A 13,592-nucleotide genomic window follows, 5' to 3' on the forward strand; every position below is an offset into this window, starting at 1 on the left:
TTTTAGACATTAATAATCCAGGTCAACGAACCGTTACTGTTAGTCTCCTGGGTTTATAAAAATGTCGTAGTTATGGAAATAAAAAACATACTACATTTTATTTTATTTTAATCAACATTTCTTCACTTCTATCTAAAGTTGTTGTTTTTTCTACTTAAGAGTCCATTTTCTATAATATTCTATAGTAATTATAATCTACTGTAAGGTTTTACTACGTATGTATATCTAAAAGAAAGCCGTGTTAGTTACACTATTTATAACTCAAGAACGGCTGAATGGATTTGACTGAAAATTGGTGGGCAGGTAGCTTAGAACCAGGAAACGGACATAGGATATTTTTTACCCCGTTTTCTATTTTTTGTTCCGCGCGGACGGAGTCGCGGGTAAAAGCTAGTTTGTTATATTTTCCGGAGTATTTGATGGTGAAAAATGTTTTCATAACTTTTTACATAGAATTACATTAATTTACTATTTCTAACTGTATATTAATTAATATAGTGTATCAAATACAGTTAAAATTAAATGTTATCTTTTTTTCCAAATAAAAAAACAGTAGAAGGAATAATCCATCCTTATAAATTCAAGTATGATATTACTTCAAAAGCTCGTTTCAGCACGATATAATTTGCAAAATAATGGTAGGAAAACAAAACAACGTAGGAAAACATAAATAAACCCCATAAGCCTTGGCTTTTGTTATTACAGCAACGACAACGTTATGATACTTAATCTTGATAAATATCGCTTGATATTAATATAAGTATTAGATAAGAATACATGGTTATTCACTTGTAACAAAAAAAAAATACATAATTTAAACTTTAACACATTATAACACTGAGTCGTACTTGAGTACTTAACCGCAATCTTACAATATAATCACATTGCTACTAAATTCTCAAAGGCGCTTATTTAATATTGTAAAAGGGCAAGTTCTCCAGCAGATTATTGTACTAAAAATACGTTGTTAGTTGTTTTTTTATACACTGTCCCACATTATTTTATTACACATCTATATCTATACAAATACCATAAAGATTTCTTTATATTTTTGTATGTAACGAATAAACTTATAAATTACATGACCGATTAAAAAAATTCCCAGTGTAAAACTAAATTATCACAAGTAGCACAAGCTTTATTTATTACTTACTAGATTTTTTAAATCTTTATTATTAATTACCTTAAAAAAATCTATTGAAGGTTGAACAAATAACAAATAGAACATTAAAGGAGTAGTTTCCTAATTTAATAATTTGAACAAGGCGGTTTAATTAAGGAGCTTGTTGAAATTACTAACAATACGTTAGAGGAATATAGTGTTCTCTCAAGAGGGTTAAGCTATCTTTCCACTAAAAAGGTTTTCAAGAAAAATTTTACAATTACAATATGAAAGTTGGAGATATCGTTGCCGCAGACAGAGACGTTTTTTGTTTACAGAAATAGTTGCTGAGTGAAGATTTGTTAGTCTACTCTACATATATTTCAACTTTAAACCTATAAGTAATATAAGGTTTTTCGACAAAATTTTACTACTTTTGAAAGTCAAATGCCATTAAATACACGTATCACTAAACCCTAGTGAAAACCCAGCTTTAACCACACAACGAACAAACAAACATCAGTTAACTTTCCTTGAATACATCTCATTTAATTAAGTATACCAGAGGGTATGTGAGGGTAAATATTCTTACGTGACATGAAAATTTGTGTTGTAATTACAACAACAATTAAGAGACTTTATAATTTCTTATTATTTACTTACTAATATTATAAATGCGAATGTTTAGATGTATGGATGGATGGATGTTTGATAGAAGGTAACTCACGAACGGCTGCATGGATCTAGATGAAATTTTGTATAGATGTAGAACACAGTCTGGAAGAACACATAGGCTAATAATTAAGTATTTTTTTAATTTCGCGCGGACAGAGTTACGGACTACAGCTAGTTTAGTAATAAGGAATATGTTGGTGCAATAGAAAGAACCCATTTTAAGATGTTGTCGCATAAAAGAACCTTGAGAAATTTGAAATTATATTGCGGACCTCCAAAAAATACCATCGAATTATGCGCCGTTAAATTACAAGAGTGTATTATTATATAATTACATGTGTGCATACAGTTCGAACGACTTTCGGCTGGGTTCGTTGACCGCGACAGGTTTTTAGGATGTTACCGACGGACAAACGCACATATGCTCAATAATATAGCTGTAGTTATAAAAAAGTCCCGATTCGATCCGGACTTTCAACTGGATTTGATACAGGTTTTTTTAATTAAACAAAAACTGTAATACACGTCTTGAGAATGGTTCCCAACGCTATATTTAACAGACTTCAAAATAAATGTATACTAACAATGATAGAGGGAAAACATAAAACCTTACCTTGTTTGCTCTGTATATAATTTAACAATCAGTTTATATAATACTGTTTTATTTTTGTCTAAATTTAGTCTAATTAGTCTGATCTTTATAAATCGCTAAGCTACCGCGACTGCTCCTTTGGAGATCCCGGGACTCTTACTAGTTATATTTGAGGATGGCCACTGAGAGGGTTTAGTGAGCCAAGTCTCACATAACCGTGTCTTACCCTCAGAAGGCAGGGTATCTTTTGAAGATTTCCCCTCCGAAAACAAAAAAATAAGGCTACCGCGACTAAAATTCTATGAAAATTATAACAATACAGGTGTCAATATTACTGCAATCTCAATTTTTTTCCTTACTTAAATTCGAAACGATGAAAATATCCTTTGTAAAATAAACAAGCGCATGACGCATTCTTAAATTAATTAAATTGAGGTTTTTTTTTTCATTTCATATAATTACGTAGTGCATTCAATGGCGAAATGCTACGATGCGCGACTGAACATAGTCACGCGAAAAGCTAATCAAATGCAAACACGTCTTACGAATAAAACCCTCGTAGTTTTTCACCTATTTAGAGATATTTGTTGACTAAAGGACTAAAGAAATAAAATTATTATTTCAAAAATCTTTAAAACTCTATGCGAAAGAACTGCTTTCTTATGTACAGTCAGAATCCTTCGCGGTAGGCAAAAATGCTTTGTTCCTTGCAACTAGACAAACTGCGCCTCCTACAAAATTACAAATTAGGTAGCAAGCAGTAAGTAGTCCAAACGACGGCATAATAGTAAAAAACAATTAGTCGTAGACCACTGGACCACTGCTTCCTCGTCGCCGTCTAGATGCTTATGAAACGTTCAAATGACTGTCGTTTTTAAGGTGGAATACCCACAGCTTCTCCGACAGTACTTATTAACCTTATTATATAAAACTTAAAAACTATACTTATTATATAAAATTGACACGTTGTGCGTTTCATTTAGTGTTACCAATTTCAATCTTTCTTTTCTCGCTCCTGGCAAATACCTTCATAAAATGAATCATGACAAAATAAAAATCGCCAACTTGACCTTGTGGGAGTATTTCAATAAAAGTCGGTATAAGTTCTGAGAAAAAGTCGTTAGCGTGTTATACATTTCTAAATATAGTGCGTGATTGCGATAGCCAGCACGCACACGCTTTGATGCTAATTAAACTCCAACTTCCATCCCACGTCGGAAACTCCGACGGATTTACAGTTTACTTTAAAGTAATTCTTTGATGGAAGAAATGTTTTTTAAACAAATCGTTCCAGCTAATAGTTATAAGGTAGAATATGAAAATTAAACGTCATTGTCTTAATAATTCATATTACTACTGGATAGCTTTCAGATAATATAAATGTTTGCTGTTTGAAGGTATATCCGAAACGGCTCAACGGATCTTGATGAAATTTGGCACAGATATAGAACATAGTCTAGAAGAACACGAGCTATTTATTACGTTTTTTTTATTCCGCGCGAACGGAGTCACGGGCGATAGCTAATAAAGAAATAAATCTTTATTCAAGTTATACTATTTACCTGATATAATGTTTCCAATGTATACTTTCTAACTTCATCATTAGTAAATGATCGAATAATTAAGCAGCATGACTTGCTTTAAACCCAAATCTTGTTAACGTTCTATAATCAAAATGAAGAAACATGGTATGTCTTTAAATAATCGTCTTCGTGCTTTTTATAGCTTATTTCCGTTATAGCAGTTCAGTATATTGTATTTATTCTTTGTTTTTAACCTGAAGAAGATAAAAAAATAATATTTTATCAAATATTGTCTGTTATAAAAAATTCAATAGGGTAGATTAGTGTTTTGGTCACAAATGTACAAGTGTACAAATGTACCAAAACACACGTAAAGTGTACAAATGTACAAGTAAATTTAAAAACTTATATTTCATCATCATCATCATCATCATCAAGAGCCTTTATCCGCCCTCTGTTGGGAATAGGCCTTTCCCAATGCCTTCTATTATAATTACGTGAACGGTGTGCTCTCATGTCCGCAATGTGCGAGGATTTTCGCAAACAAAATTGGCTACATAAGCCACATGCGAGCACACCAACGTCAAAACCGGAGCTGAAGACAGTCGCCGTGGCCGATATCGGCCGGGATTACATCATCATCTATTATATTACTATTACATTTACATTTACCAATTTGCAACTAATATTTACCATTATTCAAATAAAAACTTAATCGATACTTACATTGGTATATATTAACTTAGAAGTGTCGACCAATTCACATATACATCAACAATACAATACACATCTTATTAACGGTGACAAGTAGAATTCTCGCCACCAATGTTTGTATTTCCCCGCCGATGTTATCTCGAGTCTCATCAATGGCTACAGAACTGTATTCTAAGTAAAGATATACATTATTCAGAGCGTATCGATTTTTATTAAAGTCGACGACACAAAAGGTTTGTGTAACTTTGAGTTTTCACTGCCAATTCTCTCACAAAAATAAACTTGGTAATCTAAGTGCCATCCCTTTCATATTCATCGAAGAAACTGAGTTGACAACATCTTTTCAAACCTTTATACTCGTACTATTAGTGATGGTAATATTTAATTAAGAAAATATGTATACAAAGTTGTAATAATATTGTAGAGCTTGAGTTTAAGCTGTGGTTAAATACCAATTAATGTATTTTATAAACTTATAATCAAAGTAGCTGTCGCCCGCTCCTTCGTCCGCGCGGAATTTAAAAAACTTAATTAGTATCCTATGTGTTCTAGACTGTGTTCTACACCTATACCGAATTTCATCGAGATTCATGCAGCCTTTCTGGAGGTACTTTATTTATTTATTTATTTATTTATTTATTTATTTATTTATTCGGAGAATTAACAGACACAAGTTTATGTAATAGTTACATGCGTACAATCTAATATATAAGTACATAAAAACTTATATCCTAAAATATTCTCACTGAGACATACATAATTATAAAAGAAGCTACAAAAAAGTAAGAATACGTACTAAGTGTAAAGTGACAAGTAATAATAATATGTAAACAGTCCAATCAAACATATTCTGCCCGGTAACAAAGCCACGTTACGATGAAAACAGTAAATTATATATTTACAAGTGTATAAGATGCAAGGGTAATTTAACTACTTAATTTAATAGTATATACTTAATAACTTAACCTTACTACTAAGTGTCATAAGCCCATTACAGATAGTAATAAATTGAATTGTAAGTATACCTACGTTACACATAGATACATTTATCTTAGCCCACAATAGCATTTATTTCTTTTTTAAATTTATATAAGCTGTTGCCGAAAAGGTTTTTAGACCACAATTCATAAAAAAAGTATTTTTAACCAGCGTTTGTTTTACATTTTGTTCTGATTTGTTCTTGGGTTATCTTTTAAGTTTTAAATTACACGTAATATTGTATTCCTAACCACAGTATTACCTTCTTAGAGTATAGCCCGAAGGAATTGATATCTTTGAGGGGTAACAATCATCTCAATTCAATATCTTCCATTCTTGCTACGTAATACAAGGAAACAAATTATATTGCCGGTTAGATCTAATCATTTGTGTAAACATGGACTCCTTGTTACGAAGAAAGAACCTCTTTATTGAAATTTAGAAATATGATACAAAGTAATTTATTTAAAGAAGTTTAAAATAAAAAATGGCATTTATTATGAATAACATAATTATTTTATGCATAAAAAAATTAATTAAAAAACAACTGAACCTGAGATTTAATCGTAAAAATTAAGTTTGCAAACGTTCCACCAACATACAAATATTCTAAAATAAACTTTACTTTAAAGTGAATTAATTTTCAAACTTTTTATGTTTAAAGTTTAATTAAAATTAAATTTTTAAGTAATTTCTTCTAAATTCATCAACAATCCAATTGAAAGAAGTCTGTAATAACAACGCATTTTTAAAATAACCGTAGGCATTGTAATATGTTTAAGGCTTTATACCTTATTGTGCAGGAGTTAGTGCAGCCTTCGACGGTTCTCAGTTCGCAAGGTATAGCTTGTGTGACATAAAGGCACATTCACAATAACAAAGATATGTATTACTTCGATTGTTTTTGTAGAAAGTAATAATTAAAAAATCGTCGCAAATTATGTTATCATCAAAAATATTAATTGCCCAAGACAAGAAAGGAGTATCAAAAGTAATTTTTATCTATTTATCCAGAGCCACAAATAAAAAAAAATTATCAGAAGGTAGCTGATAAATTGTAAAATTATTTTAAAGGCAACAAAACTCTCACACAAATATAGGTACTTAAGTTTTAATTTTTTTAAGTGTTCTGTAAAGCATCCTACTAATATTATAAATGGGAATGTTTAGATGTATGGATGGATATTTGTTTGAAAATATCTCCGGAACGGCTCAACAGATCCTGATGAAATTTGGCACAGATGTAGAACATAGTCTGGAAGAACACATAAGCTACTTATTACGTTTTTTTTAATTCCGCGCGGACCGAGTCAGGGGCGACAACTAGTTTTGATTAAACCTGGAGTAAAATAATAAATTATTTAAGTAATCTTTATAAAGCACGCAATAAATACACGATTATTTTACCGACTTTTTTATAGTCTTGTGGATTGTTTTATTTTGTGAACATTTAACACATAACTTTGAAGATTAGTTTTACGAAGCATACTTAACATTTCGAAAGTACCTTAAGAAATTATTAATTTACCCTTGGCATTTGTGACCATAACCTCATTTGAAAATAATAAATGATTAACTATTTTATATGCTTTCCATGCTGGCTTATTGTACTACGCTACTTCTAGCTTATTACTTGTGGCGAACTTCATTGCAATAACATTTTAATATAAAAAAATCAATAAAAAGGATTGAACGCAGAAGTTCAAATAAACAAAATGCTAGTAGTCGATTGTTCAAATAATCGCTTATAACAATGATGAAGTAACCGAAGAATCCTTTTCTTTTGTACGTGTCTGTATGTATTTATACACTAAATATCTCAGAAACGTCTGGACCAATCATTAGTGCTTTTGAGTTTTTTTTTATTTAATTTTTATTCAAGCTATCATTGAAAGACAACTTTTTACTTAAAATTATTTTACTTTTTAATTTGCTTGCATATAAGTACATTAAGAGCATTTAATTTTTTATTTCCAATATTTCGATGTTATATTGATTATAGATTCGTACCATTTAATAACGTTATATTAAAAAAAAAACAACAAAATATTTAATATCTATATTAAATGACCATTGTAAACGTAACTTTATCAATCATCAGGTATTCAAGACAAGGCTGCGCCCAGTCAGTCGCTCCGACAACCGTCCGCGCGATGGTAGTGCGCCCGCGCATATCAATAAATATCTAAGTTAAACAATTCTAAAGCAAACACGCGGCTGAAACAACTAAAATATTAGTTTTTTAGTAAAAACATAAGACATAAATACGCCAACAATATTTAACCAGCTGTAATATTTCGGGTTACACACAAGGACTTGAGCACACGGTTTTTCGTATTATTAGCCAATGAAATAGGACTTATTATACGGTAAGTTCTTTTTTATTATGTTTTTTACACTTTAATAAATGTTTATCTCATCTTTCAAGTTATCTAAATATGTTTTGACGTCTGAATTATGTGATCGTTTAATTTTATGTCCTTGTTAACTTGGATTTGTCATACCGGACAGACATTTCACTTTGTAATTTGTTTTTATAGACATTAAGTTATGAACTATGACTATTTCTTTTTGTTTTCCTTAAATTAAACATTAGTTAAAGACTTTTTAAGTTTCTTTCATTATTATAAAACCTAAATTTAAGTTACTTTCGTTAATAAAGTGATTAACTAAGTTACATGTAAGTTATGTTTAAGTAGAAAAGAGATATAATAACGTAGCAAGGTCCAAGGTACGTCTCTCTGTATTTAAGGCTTTTTTCGATACGAGTGATGTCATCGCTTGCACATGTGCGTTGCATTACAACCTGTTCTAACTTCCTCACCATTTTCTTACTGACATATTAAATGCTTAGGGTATTATTAAAGCTAATCATTTTATATGATACTAGCTGTCGCCCGCGACTCCGTCCGCGCGTAGTTAAAAAAAACTGAATAGCGGTATGAAAAATAGATGTTGACCGACTCTCAGACCTACTGAATATGCTCACAAAATTTCATGAGAATCGGTGAAGTCGTTTCGGAGGAGTTAAACCACAAACACCGCGACACGAGAATTTCATATATAAGATGTCATTTGATACAGCCTTTGTAAAAAACAGTTTATATTTTTTCTTAATCTTTTTTTGTGTTTTTTGATTTGAATGCCGTCGTTATTTATGAGACATACCATTCATAATAAAAGTAAGACTGGTTCATATCATTAATATAAAAAATTGTTATTAAAAGATTTTCATTTTATCTCAATTTGATAGATAACTTTGATAGTTTCCAGTTGTTGTAAATCCATTTCTTGACCTCAGTCACCATCAATTATTCCGTCATTTATTTTCAAATGGCAACAAAAAAGTATACATAAAAAAAATTTAGATGCTTCATGACTCATGCTTTACCTTTTTATCAACTTGTATCCTAAGTTATTTTTAATATAGTCAATTTATTTAGTTACAAACAATCATCAAGAAGTAATAAAACTATTTAAATTCAATCATGTTATTTAGATAACTATCTCTATTAAATACATTATCTAAGTGTACAACTTGATAATTGTAAAATAAAAATTCAGTACTCTGGTTCGTTAGTTTCTTTTTGTTTTAAAATCAGTCCCAGGTCCTTTGCTTGTCCTTTTATCTTGCATTTATTGTAGCTATTAAGACCAAAGTGTCGGTGAAAACTAGTTCTCTTAATAAAAATAACAATATAATTGTTTGTTTTACCTTTAATGTTATCTTCTAAGTTACGAAATGTTAAAATAACTTTAATATTACCTAATTATGATAATACAAAATTTATAACTTCATTTATAAAGCATTCCAATATCTACGAGTAGTGTTATGGTTGTTGCTCATTTAAAATATGTTCGGATTATAATATAACGGCGCTTAAACTTAAGATCTCATGTTCTTAAATATTTAACAAATTAAATGAAACATTTCATCTTGTAAGTTATTAACTGTTTAGTAAATTCTAAATGTACAAAATGTTAAAGCATAAAATGTTACGTTAGGTTTTATAAGTTTATTTTGACAATGGTGGTAATTGCTGGAAATGATGATAGCTTATTGAAGTTGTATAACAACTACAAGAATCTGTTTAAAAAACCAACTTCCAATTAAGTATCTACGTACCTTATTTATAAGCAAAGCAGAGACCTTTTCAACAGAAATCCCTTATACAGTTAGGAACGACAAAGTCCAAGCGTTGCTGAAAAAACGTAATTCTACCAAACACGGGATCCGTCATTATTAGCAATATTTCCATCGTAATATATTTTTTATCACTTTCTTTTAAAATTCAAGTCGGCTATTCATGCGAGTCTCAAGGCCGTTTTGAGTCGCGCTGCACTGTGCTCAGAATGTTGAAATCTCGAACTGTGTGTAAATTGTTGACATGTGAATGTTGACCACTTGGTCGAATATTGCGCCAGTGCCATCTATGTATGGATACAATAAACTTTTATGAAAAGATATTGATACCATTAAAACACCAAAAACAAGATTTGACCTTACTATGCATAAAAACAAGATTGTTACCTTTCCTCAATAACGGTAGTTGTATGTTCTTAAATAATCTGGTCAAATTTGCGGCTGTCCACTGGATGAAGGCAGGAAAGACTATGTGTATCCACCAGACGGCCATAGGATGAAGCGCGCAACCAACACTCATCTTTGGTTTCTAAGACAAAAATCCCCGACATATTGTTGTCTGTATCTGTTGTAAGATGATGAGAAGAAGATTTTGGTCTCAGAAACCAACGATTAGTCGATTGACTGCCATAGTAAAATAAAACACAAATGTGTTTCTTTTACTTTTATATACTTAATACAATATAATCTGGTTGTTTATGTGACTTCTGACTTAAGAAAGAAGCAAGGTTAAAGTCCAAGTCATGAACATGGGTCATATAGGGTAGTGAACTTATGTTGTAAATTAAGTTTACACCAGGAGTCATATTACAGAAGGTCCGTTAATACCGTTGTTTAACTTTTATAGTCTATCAAAGTGTGATTGAATGTTAATTAACATGTTTATGAAAATAAATCAAAATTTATTTACACGTTTAAATTTTGTACAAAACGTTTAACAGAATATAACAGTAAATTCCAGCGTCGGTGGCTCAGGGGTTAAGCACTTGATTTGTAAGCAGGTCCTGGATACGAATTCCGCGATGTATCAGTGTGTTTTCTATTTACATATGTACATTTACCTGACGTTCTGCCAGTGAAATAAAACATCATTATGCAACCTGCTATGCGCAAAAGAAATTCAAAGATATTTGTGAAGTCAACCAACTCGCGCTGGGCCAGCGTGTTTGACTGTACCTAGTCACCCCTAACTTAGGGTAGGCTCGGAAATGAGGTATCTCGGACTTATCCTTGACAGCCGCTGGAACTTTCGGGAACACTTTACCCAGCTAGCCCCTCGATTAATGGCTGTGGCTGCTGCCTTAATGCGACTATTGCCAAACCTAGGTGGGCCAGAAGCGAGTAGCCGCCGTCTTTATTTGGGGGTCGTACGATCTATGGCCTTATATGGTGCACCTGTTTGGGCGAGGGCCTTAACAGGGCACACCTTCGCCCACCTCAGGCGACCGCAAAAGACTATGGCCATCGGAGTTATACGTGGCTACCGTACGATCTCCTTTGAAGCGGCTTGTGTGATGGCAGGATCCCCTCCTTGGGATCTGGAAGCTGAGGCACTTGCGGCTACATATCAATGGCGGGTTCAACGTAGAATAGCTGGCGAAGAAATTTGCCCTAGAGAATGGAAGTTGCAGAAGCTCCACGCCCAGCAATTGTTGCTCGGTGGGTGGAAAGAAAGGCTAGCCCACCCTAGAGCAGGCTGCAGGACAATTGTGGCCATAGGACCGGTTTTATCCGAGTGGCTAAATAGACGACACGGTTCACTGACTTTCCGACTGGTGCAGATTCTGTCGGGGCATGGGTGTTTCGGCAAATACCTTTGCCAGGTAGCTAGGAGAGAGCCGACACCAGTATGCCATCATTGCGGTTGCCAGGAGGATACAGCGCAACACACGCTAGCAGAATATGAAGAGTGGGCTGTTCTACGCCGTGATCTGTCTGCAGTTGTTGGGGATGACCTCTCACTCCCAATATTCGTTAGGGCAATACTTACAAGCGAGAGGTCTTGGAGCGCCGGTGTTGCCTTCTGCGAAGAAGTGATGTCGCAGAAGGAGGCTGCGGAGAGGGTCAGGGAGAGGAACAGTGGTGACCCGATTCGTAGCCGGAGACCTGGACGCAGAAGGAGAGCCTACCAGGCTCTCTTGCGCCCCCCATGAGCGTAGCCTGGACGGCGATAGCCTAATGCCTATCGCTGTCAAAACCTAGTTCCGGTGAGGGACAGATAATGTTGTGCGCTGGCGGGTATGGGAGTGTGTGCCGGAACTCGTGCAGAGTTATGCCGTCAGGATCACGGTAGTGTGCGAGAGCGTTCCCGTGTTCCTGGCACAAGGCAAGAGAAGGTTACCGTGGGGTTTTACTCGGTGCAAGCCCGACATAACCACCCTTGTTCCCGCAAGGGTGGTATGCGTAAGGCATTTCCCCACGTAAAAAAAAAAAAAAAGGCTCGGAGCCCCTTAGTGAGGACGTATAGTAAGCCAATGATGATGAACAGTAAATTTGATAAATAAATATTACAGTATTTGATTATAAATACAAAAATATAGATATTGACGATGCCAGGAATGCCATTGTAAGCAACTAATGTGAAAAGTCATCAATATAAAATTCAGTTCAAATACAGTAAAGAGCTTTTCAAATATTACTGTAAGTTGACTTTAGTTACGCTTGAAACATTATCTTTGAAAAAAAAAGACAACAGTATGAATCAATTCAAGAGAGACGACAATCAAAACCCATAATTACAAAAAGTTCATTACACAAATTGATTTGTAAAATTTTCAACCAGCCAGGATTCAAACTATAAACCTACAGATCGATAGCTAACCACAAAACTATCATTATTTATTTGTAACATAACATAATAACAACAAATCTAAGAGTAATGTTAATTAATACTATGTTAAACACATTAAGGTCGAGAGTAAGGATAATAATTATTATCTTCAAATTACCTTAACGCTCTTACGAGCATAGTTTAAATGTCCTGTTGAGGCAAACTGCGTTCAGCAGACCCATTATCGTTAACTCGGTTGTTATTTTTCACACACTCCTTTCTTTCCAGCTTTATTAAGTTATAATTAAAACGAATAACAAACATATAACGCTTTAGTCGAATATTAACATTATAAAGCGTTGTATGCAAACTAAAATTATTATCGAAAAACTATTATCCATTTGGTACTCGAAATATTCGTTTTTATTACGAACGTTCTATTAATTCTGTGTTTATTTATGTGCATAAATAATTTCAAAGTAAAAGCTATATTGTACATTCGTTAAAAATGTAAATATGTTGAAAATTTACCAAAGGCGACGAATCTGATTGATATATTTATTATTTACGATATGTCTGATTAAAAAGAACATCCTATATTAATTATGAAATATTTTATATACGTTTTATAAGCTTATGTTTTATGTGTTATTAGGAAAACATAACATACTTACTTATTTCCACTTGTATAATGTTCAACTTGAATATTTTAATGGAAAAGGATGGCGGCAAACAAGGCCGTAAACTATCATCAAATAATTTGACAAGCACGTTAAATTTGACGAAAAATTTGATTGTTTACGGAGACTATTACATTTTTTTTATCAAAAAGGAGATCTCTTTCCCACCGCATATTTTTTCAGTAGACCTATATTTTTAAACTCTACTCCATGTTTAATATTTTTTTAATAACAGGACGGCTTTGATTTAGATTGATTTTGATTGTTTTTCCCATCTAAGGACTTTTAAAGATTGCTGTATGCAATTTGACCACCCAATGCGCAAACTAGAAATGCGAAGTGCATTTCTTTAATAGCGTAATTACAATTAGCTTGCATTAATGTTAATTAGTATCAATATATTTTTTTTATTCT

The 13,592-nt window shown here is 32.8% G+C and overlaps 1 protein-coding gene across 1 annotated transcript in view; it reads left to right on the forward strand.

The window, feature by feature from the left end:
* Positions 1-7,724: 7,724 nt before the first annotated feature.
* Positions 7,725-13,592, forward strand: part of LOC106715296 — a 37,514-nt gene continuing 31,646 nt past the window's right edge. Inside the window, exon 1 of the mRNA XM_014508567.2 lies at positions 7,725-7,953. The gene's annotated coding sequence lies outside the window, so the exon portion shown is untranslated. The remainder of the gene's footprint in view (positions 7,954-13,592) is intronic.

This window comes from Papilio machaon, chromosome 19, assembly GCF_912999745.1.
Source record: "Papilio machaon chromosome 19, ilPapMach1.1, whole genome shotgun sequence".
Lineage (NCBI taxonomy): Eukaryota > Metazoa > Arthropoda > Insecta > Lepidoptera > Papilionidae > Papilio > Papilio machaon.